At 42.4% G+C, this 15,002-nt stretch overlaps 1 protein-coding gene and 1 non-coding gene across 16 annotated transcripts in view; one reads left to right on the top strand and one right to left on the bottom strand.

Annotated features, from left to right (window-relative positions):
• AMBRA1 (autophagy and beclin 1 regulator 1) overlaps positions 1–15,002 on the top strand; it is a 177,809-nt gene that overhangs the window by 109,392 nt on the left and 53,415 nt on the right. The gene's annotated exons all lie outside the window — the stretch shown is intronic.
• Positions 3,810–3,916, bottom strand: LOC117313476 (U6 spliceosomal RNA). Its single transcript, XR_004527982.1, has one exon. It is a non-coding gene; the product is annotated as a U6 spliceosomal RNA (small nuclear RNA).

The raw sequence follows: 15,002 nt of genomic DNA, 5'->3' as shown, positions 1-15,002 counted from the left end.
ATGGTGATTTAGGGCAGAGGATATATTGGTTGAGGGTGTGGAATCTGGATTGGCTGGTTTGCATGCTTGTAGGCAATTGTTTGCTATCTCTAGGAATTAACTAATACAGGGAGGGGCAGTCTATCAGTCTGTGTGGCCCCCAAGATATCAAAGCACCATAAAATATAGAAAACAAAACCCACTTAATACAGTGACGCGCACACACACACAAAATTTAATTTGCTATTTCAGTGGTTTCTTGGAGCTCCTGAAGACTGTCTGTAGACCCAGTGTTTAAAACCCAGTCTGGGCCCTGGGAGCTCTATGCCTTTGAATACAGTAGTTGAGTTTAGGCTACCTCTTCATAAGAAGGTCTGTAGTTAACAGAGTGTAGCAGCTGCTCAATTTTTTATGGTAAAGCTTTCCTTTCTACTTTCTTTTGACTTTTACCCTAAGAGCTTATTTGTGGGTATTTTGTGCCAAGAGGGATAAGCCTGTATCCCCTAATTGCTACATCAAGTCTGTACTCCTAGGACCTCCTGATGACATTTTAAATACATGGAAATTTGAATGCATGAACTGTCTGGTGCTGATTCTTTGCTGCATTTCTGCTCTGGCACCTGCTCCTCTCTACTTGGAGTTTATCCCATTGCCTAATTCTGTACATTGTCTCCAAACCTTTCATTAAGCATTGTTGGAAATTTTGCTTTTTAACCTCAGCATCCCCGCTTATCTTTTCAACAGAAACAGAACTGTCTCTGGCTACTAGGCATTTCCTTGAGTGAAAAGCTCCCCATCTCGCCTTTTCTGACTTTTCAGAGCATGAAATGGCTGTGGTAATCCTGTTGGCCTCAAGGCAAGAGCCTTGCAGAGGCAGACAAAGGGGACACCGTGCTCCCAGCTCAGATCCTCCAGAGGCCAAAGGCAGAAACTTTTTAACCTTAAACCAGCTTGCAGTGGAAAACCTGGCCACCCCTGCTTTGTTTTGGCTGCAGTTAAGAAGGAAGTAAATTCCTAGAGTGTTTCTCCTGCATGTAACCATCAATTTCTTAGTGCCCTGAGTACTGTATTTTGTAGATTTCCAGAGGTTGGGTACTTTCCTAGAGTTCAGAAATCAAACAAAAGTGGTTTTAGGAATTCTGGAGGTGTCCTTCTGCTGGTTGAATGGATATTTCTCAAAGCCAAAGGTACTCTGGCTCCAAGGCAACAAACTGAGTTGCAACTGTGTGGTTTGTGCAAAGTGCTATTTTTAGGGCACAAGGACTGAGAGGTACTTAAGTCTCTCACAGGGATTTAAGATAGTCCGTACTCCGCTAACAATATAGTAGTAAGAGTCTACACATAGTCAAAGAAACCTTTGTTTCTGTGCTTAATACAGAGTTATCGCACACCTTCTGTGGCAGAGCATCAAGATATTTCATACAAAGATGAGAAAATCATGTGTTGTCTTCCTGTCAAAAGAACCTATTTATGGGAATTCCCTGGTAGTCCAGTGGTTAGGTCTCGACTCTTTCACTGCTGGGGGCCCGGGTTCAATCCCCTGGTCAGGGAACTAAGATCCTGCAAGCCGCATGATGTGGCCAAAAAACAAACAGGGAACCTATTTATAATGGAGTGTGGGGATTCAGGTCCAGGGAAAGTGTTGAGCAGGAACAGAGCAAGTATACTTGGCTTACAGATTTTGAGTTGGACCTCTGGTGGACTGAATTTTGTACTTGTCTTAAGTGGACTGAATAATGGCAGAGTCCTGCCTGGACAGGAGGGTAGGAGATAGAGCAGAAGGAATATGACAGAATAAGAGAGAGAATCAAAATGCTATGGGGCTTCCAAAGAGAGGATCATGTCAGGTTAATGAGATCAGTAGACTTCTTGGAAAAAGGGATTGGGAGAGTCCTTGATCAGGGACGGGGGTTGGGGGAATTTTAGGAAACATTTGTTAGGAGAGAGAGGAAAGAGTCTAGATAGTAGGAACAGTATGAAGCAAAGTATAAAAGTGGAGATATATTTAAAACATATTTCCAGAAACACATGACTAATGAGCAGTAAGAGATAAGCACAGAAATGTAGATGGCAGACAGATTGTTGAGGGCCTTGAATAACAAACCAAGGAACCAAGCTCAGTTTAGGCAACGAGGAGCCATTAGAGATTTTTGAGCAGATGAGTGACACAATTAAAACTCTGCTTTTAGGGCTTCCCTGGTGGCACAGTGGTTGAGAGTCCGCCTGCCGATGCAGGGGACACGGGTTCGTGCCCCGGTCCGGGAAGATCCCACATGCCGCGGAGCGGCTGGACCTGTGAGCCATGGCCGCTGAGCCTGCGCGTCCGGAGCCTGTGCTCCGCAGCGGGAGGGACCGCAGCAGTGGAGTCCCGCGTACCGCAAAAAAAAAAAAAAAAAAAAAGATGGATTGGAGTGAGGAGAGTGGAGAGGAAGATAGATAGATGGTTTTGTAAAGGACAAGGGCCCATAGCTTAGTGGTAACTGCAAGATTCTTTCATGATGTTACTTACTCACACCCTAAGTGGCCTATAGAGAAGTTTGCATGTTGTCATGCATTCTTTATGATGACTACGGACAGAGTTCGTCTTTAAAAGGTAAGGGTACCATCATGCTCACTGGCTTTCAGGCATCCCTGAAGAGTGATAGCAGGCCCAGTGTTTCCTTAGGAGTTTATCTCAGCAGCTCTGGCAGAAAGGAAGAGACTAAAACATATCTTAAACTCCTTTGCTTTCCCTTGTGAAATATCCCTTTCAAAAACTAGAATTTTGCCACAGGCCTGTCTCAGAAATTTATCTAACCTGACATTAAAAATAAATCTTAGGTTTCTTCAAGGTAAGATTTTTTTTTTTTTTTTTTGTGGTACGCAGGCCTCTCACTGCTGTGGCCTCTCCCGTTGCGGAGCACAGGCTCTGGACGTGCAGGCTCAGCAGCCATGGCTCATGGGCCCAGCCACTCCGCAGCATGTGGGATCTTCCCGGACCGGGGCATGAACCCGTGTCCCCTGCATTGGCAGGCGGACTCTCAACCACTGCGCCACCAGGGAAGCCCTGGTAAGATGTTTTAAGGTGGCATCTAAGAGAAAAGCTTAGGGCTGGGCATCTGTTTGTACATTTCATCTGTGCAGACAGACTGTTCCTAGTGTGAACCCAGGAAGCCTATGGCCTTAGAGCCTCCGCTTTTGTTGGGTACAAAGTTTGTGTGACCATATGCCATTCATAGCTGCCTGCTGGATGGTTTCACCAGTGCAGTAGCTCAGGCTTTACATGGTATAAACTTGATTCAGTGAGACACAGGATATGTTTCTGTGGGAGAAATCTTTCATGTCAAGAATTCCAAGTAAACGGAATATGGCCATCTCTGCCCACCTTTGGAATTTAGTGGGACTCCACATCCCAGAGTATTTCACTTTAGCCAATTGCTGCCTCACCCGTTCTTTGTTGGACAAGGCTTGAGATTGTGGGGAAGCATTTAAAATAAAGGTCTTTACCTTGTGTCCCCAGCTTCTTGCTTGTTTACTTCCCTCCTATCCCCTTTCTCCCTCCCTTCAATAGTGAGAAATTTTTTTAATATAAAGAAGTATAAATACATACATACAGGCACACAAATATATAACAAGCATCTGTGCCGCCACACCAAGATTTAATAGTTGTTAACAGTTTGCCCTGCTTGCCTCAATTCTTTTTTTTTTTTTTCTGGCTGCCACGCAGCATGCAGGATCTTAGTTCCCCCGACCAGGGATCGAACCCATGCCCCCTGCAGTGCAAGCGGGGAGCCCTAACCACTGGGCCTCCAGGGAATTTCCCCCCTCAGTTCTTCTTCTTTTTTTTTTTTTTTAATGTGGAACACTTCACGAATTTGCGTGTCATCCTTGCGCAGGGGCCATGCTAATCTTCTCTGCATTGTTCCAATTTTAGTATATGTGCCGCCGAAGCGAGCACCCCCCTCAATTCTTAAAAATAAAATCTTTTTAGATAAAGTCGAAGTTCCCTTTGACTTCCATAATTATATTTCCCGTTCTACCTAGAGGCAGCCTCTATCATGAATTTGGTTTATATAATTGCAGTCCCTCTTTTATAACTTAATATGTTAGTAAAATATCATTGCTTTGTGTTTGTTTTTTTTAATTTATTTATATTTTTGGCTGCGTTGGGTCTTCATTGCTGGGCGCGGGCTTTCTCTAGTTGCGGCGAGCAGGGGCTACACTTTGTTGCAGTGTGCAGGCTTCTCATTGCGGAGACTTCTCTTTGTTTTGGAGCATGGGCTCTAGGCACACGGGCTGCAATACTTGTGGCTCGCGGTCTCTAGAGCACAGGCTCAGTAGCTGTGGCGCACGGGCTTAGTTGCTCCGCGGCATGTGGGATCTTCCTGGACCAGGGCTCGAACCTGTGTCTCCTGCATTAGCAGGTGTATTCTTAACTACTGCGCCACCAGGGAAGCCCTGCTTTGTGTTTTAAGAGTTGTATTTTTATAAATGGTATCATACCATATGTATCATTTTTACAACTTTTATAATTCAATATTATGTTTTTCATCAATCCACAGTGACACAGTTTGATTGATTTGGTTTGTTCCTTTTAATTATTGCCCAGTATTCATTTATATACATTATTCCCTATTGAAGAACATGAAACTTTCTAGATTTTTACTATAACAACATGCCTTGAACTTCCTTGACATATGTCCTTGTGTACATCTGTAGCATTTTTTGTAAGATATTCACCCAGAGGTGGAATTGTTCTGACTCCTTTTTAGTCAAATAGCACAGATTTATTGGTTACCAAAGACATAACCCTCTTCTTAGATGTATGAAGGGCATCTCAGAGTATCATTCTGACTGTCACTTGGTAAAAATGGAAAACTTGAGGTTTTTGAATTTTATTGCAAACCCAGGATCAAGGAGTTTTTCTCAAGTCCTTCAACCAATTAGCTTCATAGAACAAATAAATGTATATGTTGAATATAGGGGATATTAAATGGTAAAACGTACAAGTTTTCCATAGGTCATTATAAAGGTAACTTCTCACTCTTCCTGTTTTCCCTTTTAAATCTTGTTTAAAAAAACCCCAAAACTGGGCTTCCCTGGTGGCGCAGTGGTTGGGAGTCCGCCTGCTGATGTAGGGGACGCGGGTTCATGCCCCGGTCCTGGAGGATCCCACATGCCGCGGAGCGGCTGGACCCGTGAGCCATGGCCGCTGAGCCTGTGCGTCCGGAGCCTGTGCTCCGCGACGGGAGAGGCCACGACAGTGAGAGGCCCGCATACCGCAAAAAAAAAACAAACCCCAAAACCAAACAGGTCCATTGTAATTCAGCTAATATCAAAATATGTACTGTAAAATGCTTAAGTCTCTCCTCACCACTCTTATCCTCAGTCCCATTCCCCAAAGGGAATTCTAAGTCCTGCGACTGTACAGTATTTAAAATTTAAGTATAAAGTTGACCCCTTTCTCTCAAGGAGTTCACCATCTTTGGAGTATATCTTTCCAAATTTTTCTCTATGCCTCATCACACACATATATATTTATATACCTATTTTTTTTTTCATTTTGTTTTTTTATAGAGATGGGATCATACAGAACAATATATCAAGGACATCTTTCTGTGTCGGTACATATAGATCTACTTTATTCTCTTGGATGGCTGAATGGTGTTCCATAGTATAATTGACCATAGTTTGTTAAGCTGTTTTTTTCTCGATGGATGTTTCAGTTTATTTATAATTAAAGACATGCTCTTTTTGCAAACTGTAATTGCTTAGTCCCATTCCTGGATGTATATACTGGACTGAAAATTAACATATGATTTGGTTCTTTATAATTCAGCCTGTCCCTATAATAGATATAGATAGTAAGGACTGTCTAGGGCATGTCTTCTCACTTGTGGAAGGACAGTTCATAAGGCTAGCAGTGACCTTCCTTGCAGCTCCCATTGGTGCTCCTCACGCTTTGTAACTGTATGAATGGCAAAATTCTAAGTTCTGCGACTGTACAATATTTAAAATTTAAGTGAAAAGTTGACCCCCTTCTCTCAAGGAGTTCACTATCTTAAAGAAGAAAGAGACCAGGCAGTATCAACTGAAAATTGATGGCTAAGTGTACACAGAGATATAAACACTTGAACTCATTGCAGACTTTATATACAGGTAACCTACAAGATGACAAATGTTTTGTGTTATGAAAATGGCTAATGCTGTGTGGGGAGGGATTTCTCCCTAATTCTGAAAAGCTTCCAGAAGGAGGTGAGATTTTATTTAGATTTTATCCAGATTGTTGTCTAGCTTCTAGGTGCATCCTTCTAAGCAGTATCTCAATATGGGGCTTGTTAATAATGCTTTTCCACTTTGTGCCTGATATTAATGTCTGAACAGTGGATTTTAATTAGAAACTATTTCAAATTAGCTATCTTTATGTGACAAGTGTTGTTCTCCCAGGATCCCAGAGCACATGCCTGGCTCTGGGGACTACTCACGTTTCCGAGCAGTTTGTGGTTTGAAACAGGCCCATTTACCAAGGTCTCTCGCACTTATTTTTGCTCCAGACTTTCCACCAGTTGGTGCCTGCACTTTAGAACAAAGGTCTAGAATCTTTTTTCCACCTCTGATCTGGAAAAAAACAGCCAGGCTGGGCCAGTAGGACAGAATGTCTTTTTGAGTATCTTAAAGGATCTAGTTACTAAGATTTTTGTCAGGCTCACTTTTAGCATAATCAGGATGTAGTTTTTACAAAATGCTCAACCATCTTCCTTTAAGCAGCTGCCGCCACATGGATTAGGAATTACTAACCTTTTGACCTTACTCAAAAAACCCTAGTCCCTTTACAAAAACTAAGTCAGCTGGATGCTTTATCTCAGTGTCGCAAGTCCTAAAATATGCAATATTTCCCTTGCACTAACTTGCAGGAAACCCATATGATCCTCGACCTTATAGATGTTTCCTTCACTCCAAAGTGAATGTGCAGTTGGCAGTCAAGACTGAGTATTGTATTCTGTATCCACTTTTTGATCTAACTTCACCTTTGCCCTCCAAGCCCAAGGGGCTTCTTTGTTGGCCCTCAGAGCTTACTCAGCCTTTCTGTCCCTGGGTAAATAGTAATGTGGCAGTGATTGCAGTGAAGTGACACCATGCTGTCCTTGGAGCTCGAGTCTCCTCTAAACTGAGTGAGCCAGGCTTGAGGTAGAGTCTCAGAGGCTTGGGGCCTCTGTGCCTTCCCCTCTGGGAGCAGCCTGTGGCCTCTTTCTTATATGCTGGCCCCAACTGACTCAGCCCAGTAATGCCGTACCCCGAAATGTACAGGTGTGATTTGACAGGAGCTTTTCACCCTTTACAAACTGGGCCTCCTAATGAGAATGTAGGCTCATAGAGCAATAATTCACGTGTAGGTGGCCTGTAAGGAAAGTTTTAACAAAAGAGTTGGTTGAGAAGCTGATTTATTTTCTTGCTTTAACTCTCTTGTCATGTGCTGAGTGGGGGCGTAAGAGGAGGGGCGGGTGGGGAATGGTGCTGCTGAAAGCATTTGTCTTCATTTCTGCCATCTCCCAGTGTTTATTACCCTGTGATCGGCAGATGAGGAAAGCTGCCAGTCAAACCCACGTTCAGCACATTTCCATTTCCCTTCATTGCAGATTTTAGGCTTTTGAAATTTGCATCCTCTTTGCAGCAGTAAAGGTCGTTTCCCTCCTGCTGCTGACAAGCCCAAGACCCTCTGGTCCAATTCTTCTCACTTGTGCTTCCACCAAACAATAAAAGCCGCAGGAGCCTCAGCAATCTAAGACAGGTGATTGGTGAGAGCTGTTCAGTGTTTGAGTCGGTCAGTCGCTCTCTTTATCTTTCTCTCTCACCTCTTATCTCCCTCAGTACTTTTCCCCGCCTCCCCCCACCCCATCTCTGCCCATCCGTCTGCTGCTCAGGCACCCACTGTAAGCAGCCCCGTTGTGCAACGGTGAGATGATGACAGCTTTCCGGACTCCTTTCCTGGCTTCACTCGGGGACCTGCCTAAGCCAGTGTCCTTCCAGCAGCAGAGGTTGCTAGGACCTAAATATAGGAAATGCCAGGTTGTGGGGGATGTGGAAGTGGAGGTAGAGTAATTCTTAATACTCTCATCCACCTGCATGTCTTCAGTCAGAAGTAGAGGCTTTGAGGAAATCCCTGCCTGGTGGGAGTCAACGCAAGGTTTTTTGTTTTTGTTTTGGGGTTGTTGGGCTTTTTTTTCCTCCGTTTCTCCTGAACACATTGGGGTTTGGAATGCTGTTCCTAAATATCTTTCGGTAGCATGTGTTCTTGTGAGCTTATTTGTGTTTGTCTTAAATAATGTTTGTGGGTGGAAGAAAGGTAATGATATTCATTTCTTTGAAAATGGATGTTCTGCCTTCATAATTACTTTTCCCAATTACATCATTAGTGTAAGTGTAGATAATTGCTTCATTAGGACATACATATCGAAGAAGGGGAGGTCTACAGAATGGGTGATGAAAACAGGCCTCAACGTCTTCATCTACCCACGCAGGAGCATCTTAGCTTGACTTCAGAGAGCTAGCAGGTACCAGTCACCCTGCCAACAGTCAAGATTAATCCTGGGTTTTAATGTGATAGGAGGAAGGAGTGAGGACCCAGTGAAGAGCAGCTTACTCCTTTGCTTTAGGCTGGTGATGCTTTGCTGAACTCCTGCTGACACTGGTACCAACAAGGCACCGTGATTTAATCATTGACGATCTCTGAACTGGGAAGCAAAGTAGTCTTGTGGCAGCCCCACCACCTTTGGACTTTCTGGAGCTTTCTAGGACTATTGGCATGAGCCCTGTGCTCTGTTTGACCTCTTTGAATGACTTTTTTTTTTTTTTTTTGGAATGGCTTTTTAAGGGGAAATGGCCATGCCAGGCCTAGAAGTTACATTCTCCCATCAGACCTAAGGACCACCTGTAGGTTTGAATATGACTGATTTCACACCATGTCTGTGAATGACTTTATGTGTGCGCTATCTAGTTGTGCATTCTTTTTTTTATATAAATTTATTTATTTTATTTTACTTTTTTTTTTTTTTCTGGCTGCGTTGGGTCTTCGTTGCTGCGTGCGGACTTTCTCTAGTTGCAGCGAGTGGGGGCTACTCTTCGTTGCGGTGCGCGGGCTTCTCATTGCGGTGGTTTCTCGTTGCGGAGCACGGGCTCTAGGTGCACGGGCTTCAGTAGTTGTGGCATATGAGCTTCAGTAATTGTGGCACGCAGGCTCTAGAGCTCAGGCTCAGTAGTGTGGCACATGAGCTTAGTTGCTCTGCGGCATGTGGGATCTTCCCGGACCAGGGCTCGAACCCATCTCCCCTGCATTGGCAGGCAGATTCTTAACCACTGCACCACCAGGGAAGCACTGTGCATTCTCTCTTTTAAGACACATTAAAAACGAATGCCAATACTACATACGTGTTTCCACTTACATGAGGTATCTAAAGTAGTCAGATTGATAGAAACAGAAAGAATTGTGGTCTGAGGGGAGAGTGAAAAGGGAAGTTGTTTAACGGGTATAGAGTTTCAGGTTTGTAAGTGTAAGATGAAAAAGTTCTGTTTCACAACAATGTGAATATACTTAACACTACTGAACTGTAACTGTAACTAACTGTACACTTAAAAATGGCTTAGATGGTAAATTTTATGTTATGTGCTTTTTGCCACAATTTTTAGAAAAGCTAATATCAGATTCTGTGTACTACTTACTCCATATAGGAAGGCTCTATCCACTGCTCTGGCCCTAATGACCATCAGGTTAATTTCTCTTCCTCCTCTTGGCCTGTTACAAAGCTTACTCTGCTATGGCCACATAATCCTGGTTTGAATTGTTGTTTTGAGAAAAATTTCGACGACACTGTGATGCGTAGAAATCTTTCATAGCTGTTTCTTTCCCCTTCCTTGCACAGTATCTGTATTCCAGGCCTTACTAATATCCTTGTTGAGTTCACAGGCTATATAATTTATTATTTTGTTGGCCTCATCTAATGCCTTTGACCTCAACAATTCTTTCTTGGGTCTGCTCCTAAAGTTCATGATTTGTATGTGGACTAATGCTACCCTTGTTTTTATGAGCAGGAGCTTTAGAGCCTTTAGGAGTTTACTGGACAATAAAATTATGTTGGTTTAGGGACCCAATTCCTGCTAAGAGCACGTATAGTCGGGAATTCTCTGGCGGTTCAGTGGTTAGGACTCCGTGCTCTCACTGCCTAGGGCCCAGATTCGATCCCTGGTTGGGGAGCTAAAAACCCCACAAGCTGCAGGGTGCGGCCCCCCCCCCAAAAAAGGGACACATGTAGTCAATGACATCTGTATCTACAAAATACTTACCCTTTAATTTATGTTAAATATGTTTCGGACCTGGGAATTCTCTGGTGGTCCAATGGTTAGGGCTCCACACTTTCACTGCCGAGGGCGCAGGTTCCTGCAAGCTGCACAGTGAAGCCGAGGGAGGGGAAAATTTTATATGTGTGTGTGTGTGTGTGTATATATATGTATATATATTTCGGATCTTTACCATATAATGGTTGATCTCAACATCAGTTTCATTGACCAGTTAGAGCAGTTATTAAACAGCCTAAGTCTGATAGACCACATACCTTACTGAGAATATTTCCTATGTCATAATTATAGTCACCCATATGATATTTTGGGGGGTCTTTTTTTGTTTTAATTTATTTTTTATTGAGGTAACATTGGTTTATAACATTATATAAGTCTCATGTGTGGAATATAAAAAATAAAACAAAAATAAGTGAACAAACCAAACCAAACCAAACCAAACATGTGGATACAGAGAACAGAGTAGTGGGGTTTTATTTTGGTGTTTTTACAGAAAATGATGTCCCCTAATACTCCTCTTATCTTTTATTTTAGCCTCAGAAAAAAGCAAAGACTCGCTTCAGCTATAGGTGATATATTCAGAATTGTTTTGTTTTGTTTTGTTTTAATTTATTTTTGGCTGCGTTGAGTTTTCATTGCTTCGCGTGGGCTTTCTTCTAGTTGCGGTGAGCAGGGGCTGCTCTTTGTTGCAGCGGGCAGGCTTCTCATTGCGGTGGCTTCGTGTGGGCTTCAGTAGTTGTGGCATGTGGGCTCAGTAGTTGTGGCTCACGGGCTCTAGAGCACAGGCTCAGTAGTTGTGGCACACGGGCTTAGTTGCTCCGCGGCATGTGGAATCTTCCAGGACCAGGGCTCAAACCCGTGTCTCCTGCATTGGCGGATTCTTAACCGCTGCGCCACCAGGGAAGACCCCAGAATTGATCTTTGAAAGCCTACTTTTTCCTTCCTTTGGAAGGACATAAATCTGTTTCCCTCAACACTTTTATGATTGCTAGGTTCCATGCAGTGTGTTTTCTATAAATAAAAACTATTATCTTAATCTCATGTGAACCTGTGGTTCAGTTATAAAAACATACAGTGGAACATTATTCGACCATAAAAAGGAATGAAGTACTGATAAATGCTAAAACATGGATGAACTTTGAAAAAATTATGCTAAATGAAAGAAGCCAGACACAAACAGCCACTTATTGTATGATTCCATTCACATGAAATGTCCAAGAGAGGCAAAATTATACAGACAGAAAATAGATTCACTAATCTCTTCCCTTGCTTAGGGCAAGGGAGGGAGTGGGGCAGAGGGGAGGGGAGTAGCTGCTAATGGGTAAGGTATTTTGGAAGCTAGGGAATGATGAAAATATCCTGAAATTAGGTAGTAGTGACGGTTGTTGTAAATTTGATTTTGATAATGGTTGCACAATTGTGAAATATACTAAAACCCCTTAAATTATATGCTTTAATTAGGTAAATTATATGATATGTGAATTATATCATAATAAAGCTGTTATTTTTAAACAAACTACATATAGTTTGGTCATTTTCCTCAATGTCAAAACCATAAATGAGAACTAAGAGAAACATCTACCCTTGGAGGAAGTCTTGTTATTTGCCACCAGGAACTCTTTCCAGGTCCCCAGGCTATAGAATAGTTGACTATGATCTTGGATGAGACTTTTTAAATTGGTGATAAGGTGATAAAGTGAGAGTTACAACATGCTTAGTTATATACTCCTTCATGGAACAGATTTAAAGACTGCATTCTTTTAAAAAAATATTTATTTATTTATTTTTGGCTGCATTGGGTCTTCATTGCTGTGTGGGCTTTCTCTGGTTGTGGCGAGCGGGGGCTACTCTTCGTTGCGGTGCACAGGCTTCTCATTGTGGTGGCTTCTCTTGTTGCAGAGCAGAGGCTCTAGGTGCGTGGGCTCAATAGTTGTGGTGCACAGGCTTAGTTGCTCCGCGGCATGTGGGATCTTCCTGGACCAGGGCTCAAACCCGTGTCCCCTGCATTGGCAGGCAGATTCTTAACCACTGATCCACCAGGGAAGTTCCTAAAGACTGCATTTAAATAAAGCTTTCTGGAAAGAGGAATAAGTATTCTTCCTAGGATGCCATTCAATATATACTTATGAAGAATGCTTTTTATGTCCAAATAATCCTGTGTTGTATTGCTCTAAGAATTATTTTTCATGGACAGAAACCAATTTATTATTTACAAAGAACTCAGACAATCTATAAAAAAAACAAAAAAACTTAAAAATACACAAAAGGTGCGGGTAAGCAGTGCACAGTAAAAGAAATAAAATGAGCCAGTAAACAAATATGGAACAAAAAGATGCTCACCAATACTCTTAAATTATTAAAGAAGTATGAAGGGCTACCAAAAGTGGAATTGCCATATTTTACTTCATAAATTGAACAAAAGTTATATTGAATACTGTTTTTTAATAATAGCATTATTGAGATGTAGTTCACATACTGTATAGTTCACCTATTTTAAGTGTACAATTCAGTGGTGTTTAGTATATTCACAGAGTTGTGCAATCATTGCCACTATCTATGTATTTCAGAACATTTTTATCACCTTGTAAAAAACCCCATGCCCATTAGCAGTCACTTCCCCCTCCCCCCTCCACTTCCCCTGCCCACTCCAGCCCTAGGCAATTTCTGATCTACTTTTTGACTGTTGCTTTGCCTATTCTAGACATTTCATGTAAATGGAATCATACAATATGTGGTCTTTTGTGGCTGGCTCTCTAAGAAGAATTTTGAAAAGTTGCTTAGTTCTTCAGTTGGATCTGCCCTGGGGTTTCCAGTTTCAGTTCTGCTGACCAATTAGCAAGCTGGTTCTTGGCTTCATATCACAACCAAGCAGAAGAGTAACTGTGTTTCTCGGCTCATGCGTGTTTTCGCCCCCAGCCCCATTCTTATTCTGCCTTCCCAGCAGCAGCACAGTCAGACGGCTGTTCTGAATTAGGCCGCCTCAAATGCAGCAATTTTATAGGACTGAGATATAATTTAATCGCTTCCTTCTTTGTAACTTGCCCTTCTTTAACCTCCCGAAGTAGCTTTTCTGATAGATTTGCTAATGATTCCTATTGTTGCATATTTTCGCTGTACTGTTGAATCATACTCTTCATATCCCTGCTCCTAGAACAGATCTTGGAGAGAGCCTAAAAAGCTGTTCTGGAAAAAAGGGTCCCTGATTCTCCTTTCCAAGGAACAGGAGAGAAGAGTCTGAGAGAAGCAGAGGTAGAAAGATGTATGCAGACTTGGTAGAGCTCACCTACCATGTGACTGTCATGACTATTAAAATTTTATCCCTAGACATATTCCCAACGCTTCCAGCCTGCAAGTTGAACACAGGACTCAGAGAATGAGACTTAGCAGTTTGGTTTTTGCCATGGTTGTTTTCTTTTCTTTTTTTTTTTTAAAGAAGAGAAGGTTTTTTGTTTTTTGTTTTTAATATAAATTTATTTATTTATTTTTGGCTGCATTGGGTCTTCATTGCTATGCGCGGACTTTCTCTAGTTGCAATGAGTGGAGGCTACTCTTTGTTGTGGTGCGTGGGCTTCTCATCGCGCTGGCTTCTCTTTGTTGCGGAGCACGGGCTCTAGGCACGCAGGCTTCAGTAGTTGTGGCCCACGCGCTCAGTAGTTGTGGCTCGCGGGCTCTAGAACACAGGCTCAGTAGTTGTGCACGGGTTTAGTTGCTCTGCGGCATGTGGGATCTTCCTGGCCCAGGGCTCGAACCCGTGTCCTGTATTGGTAGGCAGATTCTTAACTGCTGTGCCACCAGGGAAGCCCTCCATGGTTGTTTTCTGATGGTTGGCCAGGATCACTGGATTCAAGTTTCTTTTCCCTTTCATTTTGTCTTTTGTCAGAATAATCTTCATTTACTCTTTTGCTCTGAGGCTCCAGAAGAAGAGCTCTGTGGTTGTGAGGTAGAAAGTGAACTGCTATGACTAACAGTATGCTTATGGACAGCCGCTCTTTCCACCGTTTCCTAGAACATGAATGAGAGTCTTGGGCTCTCTCTCTCTCTCTCTTTTTAAATTAATAGACTTTTTTTTAGAGCAGTCTTAGGTTTACAGAAAAATTAAGTTGAAAGTACAGACAGCTCCCATATACCTTCCTCCCTCCCCACACACCCATAGCCTCCTCCCCCACCATCAGCATCCTGCCCCAGAGTGATACATTTGTTATAATCCATGAACCAACCTTGAAACATCATTATCACCCAAAGTCCATAGTTTACATTAGGGTTCACTGTTAGTGTTGTAAATTCTGTGGGTTTTGCCAAAAATATGGTGACATGATCCACCATTATAGTACCGTACAAAATAGTTTCACTGTGACAAAAAAAGTCTCCTTGTGCTCCACCTGTACATTCCTCTCTCCCCCCCAAACTCCTGGCAACCACTGATCTTTACTGTGTCCACAGTTTTGGCTTTTCCAGAATGACATATAGTTTAGAATCATACAATATATAGCTTTTTGCTTCTTTCACTTAATAATATATACTTAAATTTCTTCCATGTTTTTTCATGGCTTGATAGCTCATTTCTTTTTAGAACTGAATAATATTCCATTGTATGGATGTACCACAGTTTATTTATCCATTCTCCTATTAAAGGACATCTTGGTTGCTTTTAAGGTTTGGCAGTTACAAATAAAGTTGCTATAAACATCTCTGTG

Source organism: Tursiops truncatus, chromosome 8, assembly GCF_011762595.2.
Source record: "Tursiops truncatus isolate mTurTru1 chromosome 8, mTurTru1.mat.Y, whole genome shotgun sequence".
Lineage (NCBI taxonomy): Eukaryota > Metazoa > Chordata > Mammalia > Artiodactyla > Delphinidae > Tursiops > Tursiops truncatus.
The sequence above is the reverse complement of the archived record's forward strand: the minus strand, read 5'-3'. Positions and strand labels throughout refer to the sequence as shown.